At 44.0% G+C, this 16,102-nt stretch overlaps 2 protein-coding genes across 3 annotated transcripts in view; both read left to right on the plus strand.

The window, feature by feature from the left end:
* Positions 1 to 16,102, plus strand: part of LOC306641943 (uncharacterized protein) — a gene marked incomplete at its 5' end in the record, with an annotated part of 437,033 nt that overhangs the window by 318,735 nt on the left and 102,196 nt on the right. The gene's annotated exons all lie outside the window — the stretch shown is intronic.
* LOC306641184 (uncharacterized protein) overlaps positions 1 to 16,102 on the plus strand; it is a 204,142-nt gene that overhangs the window by 25,892 nt on the left and 162,148 nt on the right. The window lies entirely within an intron of this gene.

The raw sequence follows: 16,102 nt of genomic DNA on the forward strand, positions 1-16,102 counted from the left end.
GAACTCATATTCATGTTATCCATTGAGTCCTAAGATCACTAGTCAATCTGCCTTCCCTCTGCCTTTCAGAGAATTCTCATGTTTGTTTTATATATTAAGTCCAGCATTTTCAGTTGAACTTGGTGAGAAGAATAGACAAAAGTATACCTACGCCTCCTTCCTGGAGTTGGAAGTGTATAGTAAGTATTTAATAGCAGTTTTTTAGTATTATTATATTTTTGATCTCTTAACAGGTTTATTTGTTCTTGGCTTCTATGAGGTTCTGTCTTGCCATAATAAGCTTCAATTGCACTCTGTAGTTTTCCTTTATTATCCCAGCATCTCTGGAAGGCTGAGGCAGGAGGATTGCAAGCCTCAGCAACTTAGCGAGGCCCTGTCTCTAAATAAAATGTAAAAAGGGCTGGGAATGTGGCTCAGTGGTTAAGCCACACTCTGGATTCAATCCCTGGTGTACACACACACACACAAAGAAGGCCAAACACTAAAATTTAAAATCATATTTTTTTAAGTGTAATGAGTGCTTATGATGATGAACATAAATCAAGAAGTGTTTAGTCAAAATATTAGGGGAGTATTGATGCTTGAATCCAGGGTGCTTAAACATTGAGCCACAGCCCCAGCATTTGTATTTTTTATTTTGAGATAGGGTTTCTCTAAGTTGCTGAGGGTGGCACTGAGCTTGCAATCTTGCCTCAGTCAGTTACTGACATTTTAGGTGAGCACCACTATACCTGACTGGACATTTTATTTATGGACATCTCACCATGTGACATTTTAAAGTACAGTTATAGTATAATGGGCTCACAAAACCAATTCTCTGATTTGTTACAGAGTTATGCTTTGATTCTAATTGAAGTCATTTAAATGTGTCCTTTCAGTCTTTCAAATTGCATGTATTGTTAATATAGATGTTTGTTGTATTTAAAAATAAAAATTTTAAGTACTCATAAACATTCATATATTTACTAAGTAGGATCATCCTGTGTATGTAGTTCCATTACAAGGAATACTGAAAAAATATCTATTATACCAATCAAATTTCAGCCAAAAGAATGCTCGAGGGATATGATTTTTTTCAGATTATCTGGACTTTCTGGTTAATGCAGGATAAAGTATGAAGTCCCTTTTCGTTTTAGAATTTGTTAGAGCTTTTCCCACATCTCTTCCTCCTAGATTGTGCTGAATTTAGAACCAAGTATCAATGGATTTTCTGTGATATGCAGATGCTGATCCATAGTTGGGGGTGGATAGAGAAGAATGAAGGAACTTTGAATTGTACAGAGGGGACAGGAGGGGCTGGTGGGGCTGGGAAGGATGGTAGATTGAGACAGATATTATTACCCTGTATACATGTATGAAAATAATTTTTTTAAAAAAATCACTGTCAATAAAAGTTAATGAAAATAAATAAATAAATGGAAGTTAAAAAAAAGTATAAATGGGCTTCATGTATTTATAGCTTAGTGATGTCCTCTGTATCCAAACTGTCACTCAGTGCTGATAGATCTTTTTGTGAGCTCCTTTCCTTTCATGGTCTTGGAAACAGTGGAGTGATTACTTAGGTTTTGTAAAACTTTCTGTAGGGTATGTATTATTTGCACCGAGCTGGTGAAATCACTCAGGAAGGTGATCTTGTGACTAGCAGAATATTAGTTAAAGCAAAGATAGAGGTGATATTCACTGGCTTTTCTTTAGAAAGCTGTCTAGCTAAATTACTCCCAGATGCTGAATTTTTAAATCCTTATGCCCAGAATGCATTAGCTAGTATTATCAGTACTTGGTTCTTTAAAAAAAAAAAAAAAATTATTTGCTGGACATGGCTCAAGACTGTAATCTAAACCATTCAGGAGGTTGAGACAGAGGTCAGCCTCAGCAACTCAGCAACACCCTGTCTCAAAATAAAATTAAAAAGGGGGAAATGTATCTCAGTGGTAAAGCACCCTGGATTCAATCCCCCAGTAACTAACAAATAAAAACCAATCGACTATTTTGCAACAACCACTGTGTGTGTATCTGGGGACTTAATCTTTAGAAAATAAGTGAAAAGCTGGTGTTTATAACTGGCATTTACTTTAACTAAAGAGGAAAAAAAAAAGACAGTATGAGAATAGATGTGTATGAAGTTGGATTTGTAGTGAATACTTAATATATACCTGCCTGTGTACAGATGTTTTAATGTGAAATCTGCAGGTAGGATAATGAAGTAGCTGTTCTTGACCCTTTCCTCATCAGTCTTTTTATTGTTCTTTAGTGTTACCTTAGTATAAATATGGATAGATCAGCATTTTAGTTCCATTCCATTCTTTTGATTATCCTTTGATTTGTGCTTAGAAAATAGTAAAGGAGGAAAGAAATAGACTTGTACTAATCCACAAAATTGATCATCATCTTTGCATAGTAAAGAGTTGGTCATATTAAAATTTAGTGCTATTTCAATAATATGTTAATGAGTAAAATCCCTGTCTGGGAGTAAAAAAAACTAACAATTATTTTTTGTTATTTTTAATTTGACTGGTTTTGGTTTTTTAAGTTAACCTAAATACATATAGGCATAATCTAAGCTTGCCTTGTGTAGCAAGGCAAGCCACATTTAGACAAAATTGTGAAGATTTTAGACTTAATTTGCCATTGATTTTCCTTCCCTGAATAATGTAGGAGATTGTTTTCTGTTGGCGCATCCTAGGGTAATCTTGTCAAATTTTCCTACTTAACTAAAATGAAAAAGAAAAATAATTGTTGGATTTTGTTTGTGTATTCAGAATGTCACAGGACTGTTGGAATTTGGTGAATATGGTGAAGCATTTTCTCAAAATCACATTTGTATCATTTTCTTATAATTTGAAGGCATTGAGATACCCAGATTGTCATAGAGTAGTCTAGGCACAGTAATTCTAGAAGAAAAAATAGTAAAAGTTCAGAAAATTTAGGCATAAAGGATGAAGTAGAAGAAAATTTAGAAGAGAAGCTGGATGAGTTAGAAATTGTGTTTGCATCAATCTTAAAGGCGAAGTCGTTTGAGACCTTTTGGGTCTTAACTACCTTTAACATACTTCTTGTTCTCCGAGGAAAGAACACAGGGTTAAAATGACTGGGGGTCTTTTCTCAGAAACTGCTGATATTAGAAAGTAAGTATTATTTTAATTAACTTCCTTCTGGAACAAGGAAGCTCCTTTATTTTAGCATAGATTGGACCATCAGTTCCCACCTTTACCTTATTGGGTTGTGACTTTTATGGGCATTTTGTGAAAGCTCTGGACTATTGTTCTAAGAGAATGCCTCTGAATATTCATGCATAGAATTTCATTGGGCTGTGGTCTACATAAAAGTCCTTTTATTTACCTCTTCTTCAAGGTTCAGAATCCCTGCTTTGACTCTCACCTCCTTTTCTGAGACAAGCTGGTCTCTTCTTTACCTTTCTTTTAAAGTCTGCCTTTTTACCTCCTGTTTCCTAGATGCATTGACTTTATTTTATTTTACATGTTTTACTTTTTTATGTTCTGATTCCTGTTTGTTAGGTAGAAATCTTAAGTGTAAGTCCCAGGCATACACCACACTGCATGGCAAATTTTAGCTCAACATTTGAAGGAATATTGAAAATATTTCTCCTTCTACCATGTATACAACATAAGGATTTTTGTAAATGAGAACATGGAAAGCGAGACGCCATGTCTACTTCATCTTACTAGGTAAAAGCATTTAAAATTATAAATGGCACTCTCAGGCAACCCAACAGTGGATAGGAACCCAATTTTTGTGTGGCTACTCATTAAAATGCGGTACAAAGTAGCCCACTCCAAGATTTCCAGGTCTCAGGGGCTAAAGTGGTTCAAAGAGCACAAAAAGACAACTGTTTGGTTCAGGAGAGCTCTGTCCTTCTCCAGCCTCCTCCTGGGCACAGCCTGGAGGCTGCTCCCTTCTCCCACATGTCCCCCTGCAAGCGGGTTCCACCCAATTGACCTACCGGTTCTTCTCATCCCTCTCATTGATTCCACCTTCTCCAGGACGGAGCATTCGCTCCACTTTCGACAAGTTACCGACAGTCACAGCCTTCAGGACACTATATCCAGGGACATACCCCGAACGGTACCTCCTGGAGTGACCTCTGTGACACCGCCTGCACCCAAAGCCCAGGCACTCCATTCTAGTGCCGGCAGAGGAGCCCGAGGGCCCCTGCTCCTGAGCCTGCCTGGGCCAGGGAGGGACTCAGAGGTGAGACGCCCCTCCTCCCGACTCAACGAAAAATCTCCCCTTCAATCTACAACACTTCCCACCGAGCCAGCCAATCGAGTCTGCTCACAGCGCCCCAAAGGCAAAAGCTCCACAGTTTGCCAGCTGGCCACTAGGAGACAGTTGTTGCCAGGCGACCTTCCAAATGCCAGAGCACGCCCCCTTACACCATTCTGATTGGCTGGGCTTTGGCGGGTTCCTCAGCATGCGAGCAGGTGCGGGAGGCCCTGGGCGGGGCCAACATCTGCCCAGTTTTCTTTCAAATGTCAAACTTCTTTGGCAGTTGTCCTGAGTGTTCTAGACGTTCTCCGGACAGGCTTGTGCCTGGGGGAAAGCAGCCCTTGTGCCTGGGTGGGCTGAAAGTAGGGTGTCTGCCTTGGTAAAGTTTTATTCCAATGTGGCCATGTTCCTTTGTTCATAAATTGATATAACTGTTATGTTACTAGGGCAGAGCTGAATACGTTAATGTACATCTCTTCAACATTCACATTGTCCTTTGACTTATAGTTTTTGGTTCTGGGGATTGAATACACACTGGCTTTAGCACTGAGCTCCATCCCAAGCCCTTCTTATTTTGAGACCAGGTCTTGCTAAGGTCTATTTAGGGCCTCACTAAGTGGCTGAGGCTGGCCTTGAACTTGTCATCCTTTCCCCTCAGCTTCCCAAGTCCCTAGGACTACAGGTATGGGCCACCACATTTGGCTAACATTCTCCTTCTATAATCACTAACCTCAGAAAAGGTGAACAGAAATTTTCAATTGTGCAGAAGCAGAACATTGGTCAAAGTGTCATTTTTACATTCTCAGTGTTTCAAATCATTTTAAAACTTTCACATGTAAGTTTTAATACTTATTTAAAGGACAAAACTATTCTTTTAACTGTGGAACTAATTATCACAAAGAATCTGGGTGGTTTCTTTAGAAATGTAAAATTTTACTTTAGAAACATAACTTTATGTTTATTCCTGGCCCTGGTCAGAGAGACAAAAACTGAGTACAGAATTTCTAACTTCAATCTGCATCCCCAAAATTGCCTAATGTGCTCACACTTGGTTCAAGGTATATTATATTCTAAAAAGGCCAATGTACCTTTAATAGGTATTATGCAATCATTTTTTTTGGCATATTATAGTTGTACATAATGATGGGATTTATTGTTACATATCTGTACATGCACACAATAGAACAGTATAATTTGTATCATTCTCTAGCACTTTCCCCTCCATTCCTTCCTCCCGTCCTTTGGTCTCTGTCCTCTACTGATTCCCCTTTGATTTCAAATGAGTTTACACCACACCTTTGTCTTTTTCTTCTCTAGCTTCTGCACAGGAGAGAAAACATGTCCTTTGACCATCTAAGTTTGAGTTATTTAGTGTAACACAATAGTCACTAGTTCTATTCATTTTCCTGCAAATGGCATAATAATAAATGCTGGAGAGAATGTGGTGAAAAATGAGTATTTTACACTATTGGTGGGATTGTAAAATTAATAACCACTTTGGAAATCATTATGGAGGTTCCTCAAATAGACTAGTAATTTTGGTTTAGGATTGAGTAAGACCCCATTGTGGAGGTTCCTCATATCCTCTTCTTCTGTTCCAAATAAAAAAAGATTAAAATATTTAATCAGTATGCATAAATAAAGAATTGTTTGTTCATGTTGGGTATTCAAAACTTTTCATTTGATGGGTGTAAACTTTTCTAAAACACAGGGAAGATACTGCAGCTTCTATTTGCAAACATCCTGCCTTGTTATGGCCTCAGAAAAAAAATGCTTACAGAAACAACATAGCCTCACATCATTCCATGTAATTAAATTTCATCTTGACTACTTCAGACACATAATTCTATAACTTTGACATTTCTATACTGAATTGCTAAGTAAATTATACTTCCTAAATACAAAAATAGGTTTTAACCAATTTTCTTCTTTTTTTTAATGAAAATGTCAAAAACAGCTCTATCTGTATGAGAACAAAGTGACAAGAGAACATGTATATGTAGCAATAAAAAGCATTTATATAGTACATTTTATGAACTGGGCACTGTTTTAAGGAATTATGTTAATTTAATTGTCATTAAAACTGTATGAAATAGGTACTAGTATTCTCCCCATTTTACAGATGGGAAAATAGTTTCAGAAAAGTTCAGTTATTTGACCAAGATCAGACAATAGAAAGTTATCAATCTGGACTTTGAACCCAGGCTACCTAGCTCCAGAATCTCTGCTTTCGGCCTCTCTTGTACGATTTCACTTCTATGCTCTACTAAGATGTTAAAAAAATTATCAATACTCTAAATATACCATAAAGTTTAAAAATATTTAATGTTTACAAATGGTTAGCAGTTGTAAGCTATACAAAGTAAACTATACCAAAATTCAAACCTCTGCAGACTGGACTTGAAAAACAAGAAAAGAACCTGAGTTAGTGAATAAATTATTCCCATTTGAGCACATATATAACAATTAGGAAGGAGTACTAAGAAATCATACTCTCATATCCAGATAGAATAAAGTAACAGAGGTGTGGTGGCACATGCTCATAGTCCCAGCTACTTGGGAGACTAAAACCAGAGGATCACAAACTTAAGAACAGACTGAGAAACTTCGTGGGAACCTGTCCTATGGTTTGGATGTGAGGTATTCCTTAATAGCTCATGTACGAGACAGTGAAAGACATTTGGAGGTGAATGATGGGGTTGTGAGAGGCCTTAACCCAATTGGTGAATTAATCCCCCAGTGGGGTTAAGTGATAAGTGAAGGTAGGCAGGGTGAGGCTGGAGGAGGTGGCTGGGAGGTGGGGAACATAACTTTGAGGTATATATTTTGTATGTGGCAAGTGAAGCCAGTGTCTATCTGTCTCTGTCTGATATCTGATCATCGTGTGAGTGTGATATTCTGCCATGACGTTCTGCCTCACCTGTAGCCCCAAGGAATGGAACTCTAAGGACTGAGACCTATAAAACCATGAGTCCCCAAATAAACTTTTCCTCCTCCAAAATAGGCCTACAGTCACAAAAGGGAAGAAGTTGACTAAATCAACATGCCTCAAAATAAAAAGGGGTGAGGGCATAAAGCACCAATGGGCTCAAGCCTTAGTACTATGGGGGAAAAAAAAAAAAGAGTAAAAGATGAAATCCCTTTCCTTGGAAGCTTTACAACTTGGGTATGGAAACAAGACTCGAAAATGTGTATCATATCAATTTCCATAAGAATATTAAAACTGACAATGGAATAATCATCAAATATAATTTAATATAACATGCAATATCATATTTAAAAAACAAAAACTTGGGCTGGAGTTGTGGCTCAGTGATAGAGCGCTCATCTTGCATGCGTGAGGCACTGGGTTTAAGTACTGTGTCCATCTACAACTAAAAAAAATTTTTTTAAAAATAAAAACTGATGTAAAATTGTAATAACCAGTAATATGCTATCTTTTGACTGAAAAACAAATAATTGTGCTGGGCCCATGGGTCTATTAGACCCTATACTGGGGATTGAACCTGAGGGCTTTCTACCACCGAGGCACAATTCCAGACCTTTTGTTTTGAGACAGGGTCTCACCAAAGTGCCAAGGCTGACCTCAAACTTGTGATGTCTCCGCATCCCAAGCAGCTGGAATTACAGGTGTGTGCCTCCACACCAGGCTGATTTTAAGACTTTTTCCTTACTTCTGTAGAATTTTTATACATTCTGAAAGACAGATCTCAAATAGAAATCCACCAGGTTTTTCTTGCAATGAGATTTCCTTTAGCAATAAATAATATTTATTAAACATTTGCCAAAGCACTTATTAATCTTGTTAACTCTCTCAAAACTCTAGAATTTAATAATGCGTTTTCTTGAGGAAGTTGCTAAACCAAGATTGAAACCAGGTCTATTTGATTCCAAAGTCCAGTCTATTACTCAGTACCTATATTGTTCCATCAAGATCAGAAGTGTGAGTAATCATCTCTTAGAGTTGTTTTAAAACTGCTTTTGATATGGGTGTGGCGGCACACACCTGTAATCCTAGCAACTCAGGAGGCTGAGGCAGGAATTTCACAAATCAAAGGCCAGCCTAGCAAATAAGACCCTGTCTCAAAATAAAAAGGGTGTGGGTGTGTGTGTGTGTGTTGGGGCGGGGCAGGCAGTTAGCTCATTGCTGAAATGCCCCTGGGGTTGATCCCCAGCACTGTAATAACAAGAACAACAACAGCTCTTGTTACCATAGGGTAAAATATTTTCCTAAGAACTGGCACATACTCTCTCCCTATAGCTGCAAACCAGAAAAATGCTATCAAGAAACATTGATTGGGCTGGGGAGATAGCTCAGTTTTAGAGAGCTTGCCTTGCAAGTACAAGGCCCTGGGTTCAATCCCCACACTGATTACTGGGTTAAGGATATAATTCAGTGGGAAAGTGCTTGCCTAACAGATCTGTGAGGCCTCTGGTTCAATCCCCAGTACCACAAAATTTAATTGATTAAAAAGAAACACTGAGGTTGGGATTATAGCTTAGTGATAGAGAGCCTGCCTGGCACGTGTGAGGACTGAGTTCAATCCTCAGCACATATTAATAAATAAATAAAATCAACTTATTGTGTCCATCTACAACTAAAAAACATTTTTTAAAAACCCACTAAGGGCTACATCTTTTCACTTAATTTTTAGTTTGCTTACTTTTTAGTAAAAGACCTGAGAAGACTTTTAATTTTTCTTTATAAAAAAATGCCTGGCAAGGCGTAAGTAATCAATAAGTATTTCAAATCAGTAATGCTCTCCTCCCTGAGCATGGCAATCATACATCCAGTTCAAATTTCAAATATTCTCTTCTACTGCCCCCAGAAATACATTCTCACTTCTCCTACCCAGCAGAATTAATACTCTTATTTTTGATTTTGGAAAACTAGGTTGCCACATCCACGGCACTTCCGAAAATCCAAGCTCAAAATGTTTCTACCTTTCCAACCAATAGTACTATGCAAATTAAAAGCAAAATGATTAGCATGCAAAACTCAAAGTGGAGCGAATGCTCCGTCGTGGAGACGGTGGAATCAATGAGAGGGATGAGAAGAACCGGTAGGTCAATTGGGTGGAACCCGCTTGCAGGGGGACATGTGGGAGAAGGGAGCAGCCTCCAGGCTGTGCCCAGGAGGAGGCTGGAGAAGGACGGAGACCTCCCGAACCAAACTGTTGTCCTTTTGTGCTCTCTGAATCACCTTAGCCCCTGAGACCTGGAAATCTTGGAGTGGGTAGATTATAGCCTATTTTAAAGAGATGCCACACAAAAATTGTGTTCCTATCCACTATTGAGTTGTCTGAGAGAGCCATTTCTTGATTATTTTAAATGCTTTTACCTAGTAAGATGAAGTAGACATGGCGTCTCGCTTTCCATGTTCTCCTTTACAAAACTCCTTATGTTGTATACATGGTAGAGGGAGAATTATTTTCAACATTCCTTCAAATTTTGAGCTGAAATTTGGTGTGCAGTGCGGTGTATGGCATACAGCTTGCGGCAGAGGAACAGAGCTGGGGATAGAAACATAGAAGAAGTTGGATAGGGGAGTGTCACTGAAGATAGGACCTTGAGCATCCTGAAGTTTCACCCTACTTTGAGCCCACCCAGACACAAAGGCTGCTTCCCCCCCAACCCCCGGGCGCAAGCCTGTCGTGAGAATGTCTAGAACACTCAGGACAACTGCCAATGAAGTTTGACATTTGAAAGAAAAGTGGGCAGGTGCTGGCCCCGCCCAGGGCCTCACGCACCTGCTCGCGCGCTGAGGAACCCTCCACAGCCCAGCCAATCAGAATGGTGTAAGGGGGCGCGCTCTGGCGTTTGGAAGGTCGCCTGGCAACACCTGTCTCCCAGTGGCCAGCTGGCAAAGTGTGGAGCTTTTGCCTTTGGGGCGCTGTGAGCAGACTCGATTGGCTGGCTCGCTTGGAAGTGTTGTAGATTGAAGGGGAGATTTTTCGTTGAGTCGGGAGGAGGGGCGTCTCACCTCTGAGTCCCTCCCTGGCCCGGGCAGGCTCAGGAGCAGGGGCCCTCGGGCTCCTCTGCCGGCACTAGAATGGAGTGCCTGGGCTTTGGGTGCAGGCGGTGTCACAGAGGTCACTCCAGGAGGTACCGTTCGGGGTATGTCCCTGGAAATCGCGTCCTGAAGGCTGTGACTGTCGGTAAGGTGTCCAAAGTGGAGCGAATGCTCCGTCGTGGAGACGGTGGAATCAATGAGAGGGATGAGAAGAACCGGTAGGTCAATTGGGTGGAACCCGCTTGCAGGGGGACATGTGGGAGAAGGGAGCAGCCTCCAGGCTGTGCCCAGGAGGAGGCTGGAGAAGGACGGAGATCTCCCGAACCAAACTCTTGTCCTTTTGTGCTCTCTGACCCACCTTAGCCCCTGAGACCTGGAAATCTTGGAGTGGGTAGATTGTAGCCCAATTTAATGAGTAGCCACACAAAAATTGGGTTCCTATCCACTATTGAGTTGCCTGAGAGAGCCATTTATTGATTATTTTAAATGCTTTTACCTAGGAAGGTGAAGTAGACATGGCGTCTCCCTTTCCATGTTCTCCTTTACAAAACTCCCTATGTTGTACACATGGCAGAAGGAGAAATATTTTCAACATTTCCTTCAAATTTTGAGCTGAAATTTGCCATGCAGTGTGGTGTATGGCATGCAGCTTGTGGCAGAGGAACAGAGCTAGGGATAGAAACATAGAAGAAGTTGGATAGGGTAGTGTCACTGGAGATAGGACCTTGAGCATCCTGAAGTTTCACCCTACTTGGAGCCCACCCAGACACAAAGGCTGCTTCCCCCGCCCCCGGGCCCAAGCCTGTCCTGAGAATGTCTAGAACACTCAGCACAACTGCCAATGAAGTTTGACATTTGAAAGGAAACTGGGCAGGTGCTGGCCCCGCCCAGGGCCTCACGCACCTGCTCGCGCGCTGAGGAACCCTCCACAGCCCAGCCAATCAGAATGGTGTCAGGGGGCGCGCTCTGGCGTTTGGAAGGACGCCTGGCAACAACTGTCTCCCAGTGGCCAGCTGGCAAACTGTGGAGCTTTTGCCTTTGGGGCGCTGTGAGCAGACTCGATTGGCTGGCTCGGTTGGAAGTGTTGTAGATTGAAGGGGAGATTTTTCGTTGAGTCGGGAGGAGGGGCGTCTCACCTCTGAGTCCCTCCCTGGCCCGGGCAGGCTCAGGAGCAGGGGCCCTCGGGCTCCTCTGCCGGCACTAGAATGGAGTGCCTGGGCTTTGGGTGCAGGCGGTGTCACAGAGGTCACTCCAGGAGGTACCGTTCGGGGTATGTCCCTGGAAATCGCGTCCTGAAGGCTGTGACTGTCGGTAAGGTGTCCAAAGTGGAGCGAATGCTCCGTCGTGGAGACGGTGGAATCAATGAGAGGGATGAGAAGAACCAGTAGGTCAATTGGGTGGAACCCGCTTGCAGGGGGACATGTGGGAGAAGGGAGCAGCCTCCAGGCTGTGCCCAGGAGGAGGCTGGAGAAGGACGGAGATCTCCCGAACCAAACTGTTGTCCTTTTGTGCTCTCTGAATCACCTTAGCCCCTGAGACCTGGAAATCTTGGAGTGGGTAGATTATAGCCTATTTTAAAGAGTTGCCACACAAAAATTGTGTTCCTATCCACTATTGAGTTGTCTGAGAGAGCCATTTCTTGATTATTTTAAATGCTTTTACCTAGTAAGATGAAGTAGACATGGCGTCTCGCTTTCCATGTTCTCCTTTACAAAACTCCTTATGTTGTATACATGGTAGAGGGAGAATTATTTTCAACATTCCTTCAAATTTTGAGCTGAAATTTGGTGTGCAGTGCGGTGTATGGCATACAGCTTGCGGCAGAGGAACAGAGCTGGGGATAGAAACATAGAAGAAGTTGGATAGGGGAGTGTCACTGGAGATAGGACCTTGAGCATCCTGAAGTTTCACCCTACTTTGAGCCCATCCAGACACAAAGGCTGCTTCCCCCCCAACCCCCGGGCGCAAGCCTGTCGTGAGAATGTCTAGAACACTCAGGACAACTGCCAATGAAGTTTGACATTTGAAAGAAAAGTGGGCAGGTGCTGGCCCCGCCCAGGGCCTCATGCACCTGCTCGCGCGCTGAGGAACCCTCCACAGCCCAGCCAATCAGAATGGTGTAAGGGGGCGCGCTCTGGCGTTTGGAAGGACGCCTGGCAACACCTGTCTCCCAGTGGCCAGCTGGCAAAGTGTGGAGCTTTTGCCTTTGGGGCGCTGTGAGCAGACTCGATTGGCTGGCTCGGTTGGAAGTGTTGTAGATTGAAGGGGAAATTTTGCTAGATTGTAGCCCAATTTAATGAGTAGCCACACAAAAATTGGGTTCCTATCCGCTATTGAGTTTCCTTAGAGAGCCATTTATTGATTATTTTAAATGCTTTTACCTAGTAAGATGAAGTAGACATGGCGTCTCACTTTCCATGTTCTCCTTTACAAAACTCCTTATGTTGTATACATGGTAGAAGGAGAAATATTTTCAACATTCCTTCAAATTTTGAGCTGAAATTTGCCATGCAGTGGTGTATGGCATGCAGCTTCTGGCAGAGGAACAGAGCTAGGGATAGAAACATAGAAGAAGTTAGATAGGGGAGTGTCACTGGAGATAGGACCTTGAGCATCCTGAAGTTTCACCCTACTTTGAGCCCACCCAGACACAAAGGCTGCTTCCCCCCCAACCCCGGGCCCAAGCCTGTCCTGAGAATGTCTAGAACACTCAGGACAACTGCCAATGAAGTTTGACATTTGAAAGGAAACTGGGCAGGTGCTGGCCCCGCCCAGGGCCTCACGCACCTGCTCGCGCGCTGAGGAACCCTCCACAGCCCAGCCAATCAGAATGGTGTCAGGGGGCGCGCTCTGGCGTTTGGAAGGACGCCTGGCAACAACTGTCTCCCAGTGGCCAGCTGGCAAACTGTGGAGCTTTTGCCTTTCTGGCGCTGTGAGCAGACTCGATTGGCTGGCTCGGTTGGAAGTGTTGTAGATTGAAGGGGAGATTTTTCGTTGAGTCGGGAGGAGGGGCGTCTCACCTCTGAGTCCCTCCCTGGCCCGGGCAGGCTCAGGAGCAGGGGCCCTCGGGCTCCTCTGCCGGCACTAGAATGGAGTGCCTGGGCTTTGGGTGCAGGCGGTGTCACAGAGGTCACTCCAGGAGGTACCGTTCGGGGTATGTCCCTGGAAATCGCGTCCTGAAGGCTGTGACTGTCGGTAAGGTGTCCAAAGTGGAGCGAATGCTCCGTCGTGGAGACGGTGGAATCAATGAGAGGGATGAGAAGAACCGGTAGGTCAATTGGGTGGAACCCGCTTGCAGGGGGACATGTGGGAGAAGGGAGCAGCCTCCAGGCTGTGCCCAGGAGGAGGCTGGAGAAGGACGGAGATCTCCCGAACCAAACTCTTGTCCTTTTGTGCTCTCTGACCCACCTTAGCCCCTGAGACCTGGAAATCTTGGAGTGGGTAGATTGTAGCCCAATTTAATGAGTAGCCACACAAAAATTGGGTTCCTATCCACTATTGAGTTGCCTGAGAGAGCCATTTATTGATTATTTTAAATGCTTTTACCTAGGAAGGTGAAGTAGACATGGCGTCTCCCTTTCCATGTTCTCCTTTACAAAACTCCCTATGTTGTACACATGGCAGAAGGAGAAATATTTTCAACATTTCCTTCAAATTTTGAGCTGAAATTTGCCATGCAGTGTGGTGTATGCCATGCAGCTTGTGGCAGAGGAACAGAGCTAGGGATAGAAACATAGAAGAAGTTGGATAGGGGAGTGTCACTGGAGATAGGACCTTGAGCATCCTGAAGTTTCACCCTACTTGGAGCCCACCCAGACACAAAGGCTGCTTCCCCCGCGCCCGGGCCCAAGCCTGTCCTGAGAATGTCTAGAACACTCAGGACAACTGCCAATGAAGTTTGACATTTGAAAGAAAACTGGGCAGGTGCTGGCCCCGCCCAGGGCCTCACGCACCTGCTCGCGCGCTGAGGAACCCTCCACAGCCCAGCCAATCAGAATGGTGTCAGGGGGCGCGCTCTGGCGTTTGGAAGGACGCCTGGCAACAACTGTCTCCCAGTGGCCAGCTGGCAAACTGTGGAGCTTTTGCCTTTCTGGCGCTGTGAGCAGACTCGATTGGCTGGCTCGGTTGGAAGTGTTGTAGATTGAAGGGGAGATTTTTCGTTGAGTCGGGAGGAGGGGCGTCTCACCTCTGAGTCCCTCCCTGGCCCGGGCAGGCTCAGGAGCAGGGGCCCTCGGGCTCCTCTGCCGGCACTAGAATGGAGTGCCTGGGCTTTGGGTGCAGGCGGTGTCACAGAGGTCACTCCAGGAGGTACCGTTCGGGGTATGTCCCTGGAAATCGCGTCCTGAAGGCTGTGACTGTCGGTAAGGTGTCCAAAGTGGAGCGAATGCTCCGTCGTGGAGACGGTGGAATCAATGAGAGGGATGAGAAGAACCGGTAGGTCAATTGGGTGGAACCCGCTTGCAGGGGGACATGTGGGAGAAGGGAGCAGCCTCCAGGCTGTGCCCAGGAGGAGGCTGGAGAAGGACGGAGACCTCCCGAACCAAACTCTTGTCCTTTTGTGCTCTCTGAATCACCTTAGCCCCTGAGACCTGGAAATCTTGGAGTGGGTAGATTATAGCCTATTTTAAAGAGTTGCCACACAAAAATTGTGTTCCTATCCACTATTGAGTTGTCTGAGAGAGCCATTTCTTGATTATTTTAAATGCTTTTACCTAGTAAGATGAAGTAGACATGGCGTCTCGCTTTCCATGTTCTCCTTTACAAAACTCCTTATGTTGTATACATGGTAGAGGGAGAATTATTTTCAACATTCCTTCAAATTTTGAGCTGAAATTTGGTGTGCAGTGCGGTGTATGGCATACAGCTTGCGGCAGAGGAACAGAGCTGGGGATAGAAACATAGAAGAAGTTGGATAGGGGAGTGTCACTGGAGATAGGACCTTGAGCATCCTGAAGTTTCACCCTACTTTGAGCCCATCCAGACACAAAGGCTGCTTCCCCCCCAACCCCCGGGCGCAAGCCTGTCGTGAGAATGTCTAGAACACTCAGGACAACTGCCAATGAAGTTTGACATTTGAAAGAAAAGTGGGCAGGTGCTGGCCCCGCCCAGGGCCTCATGCACCTGCTCGCGCGCTGAGGAACCCTCCACAGCCCAGCCAATCAGAATGGTGTAAGGGGGCGCGCTCTGGCGTTTGGAAGGACGCCTGGCAACACCTGTCTCCCAGTGGCCAGCTGGCAAAGTGTGGAGCTTTTGCCTTTGGGGCGCTGTGAGCAGACTCGATTGGCTGGCTCGGTTGGAAGTGTTGTAGATTGAAGGGGAAATTTTGCTAGATTGTAGCCCAATTTAATGAGTAGCCACACAAAAATTGGGTTCCTATCCGCTATTGAGTTTCCTTAGAGAGCCATTTATTGATTATTTTAAATGCTTTTACCTAGTAAGATGAAGTAGACATGGCGTCTCACTTTCCATGTTCTCCTTTACAAAACTCCTTATGTTGTATACATGGTAGAAGGAGAAATATTTTCAACATTCCTTCAAATTTTGAGCTGAAATTTGCCATGCAGTGGTGTATGGCATGCAGCTTCTGGCAGAGGAACAGAGCTAGGGATAGAAACATAGAAGAAGTTAGATAGGGGAGTGTCACTGGAGATAGGACCTTGAGCATCCTGAAGTTTCACCCTACTTTGAGCCCACCCAGACACAAAGGCTGCTTCCCCCCCAACCCCGGGCCCAAGCCTGTCCTGAGAATGTCTAGAACACTCAGGACAACTGCCAATGAAGTTTGACATTTGAAAGAAAACTGGGCAGGTGCTGGCCCCGCCCAGGGCCTCACGCACCTGCTCGCGCGCTGAGGAACCCTCC

Source organism: Sciurus vulgaris (assembly GCF_902686455.1).
Source record: "Sciurus vulgaris genome assembly, chromosome: 12".
In the NCBI taxonomy this organism is placed as follows: Eukaryota; Metazoa; Chordata; class Mammalia; order Rodentia; family Sciuridae; genus Sciurus; species Sciurus vulgaris.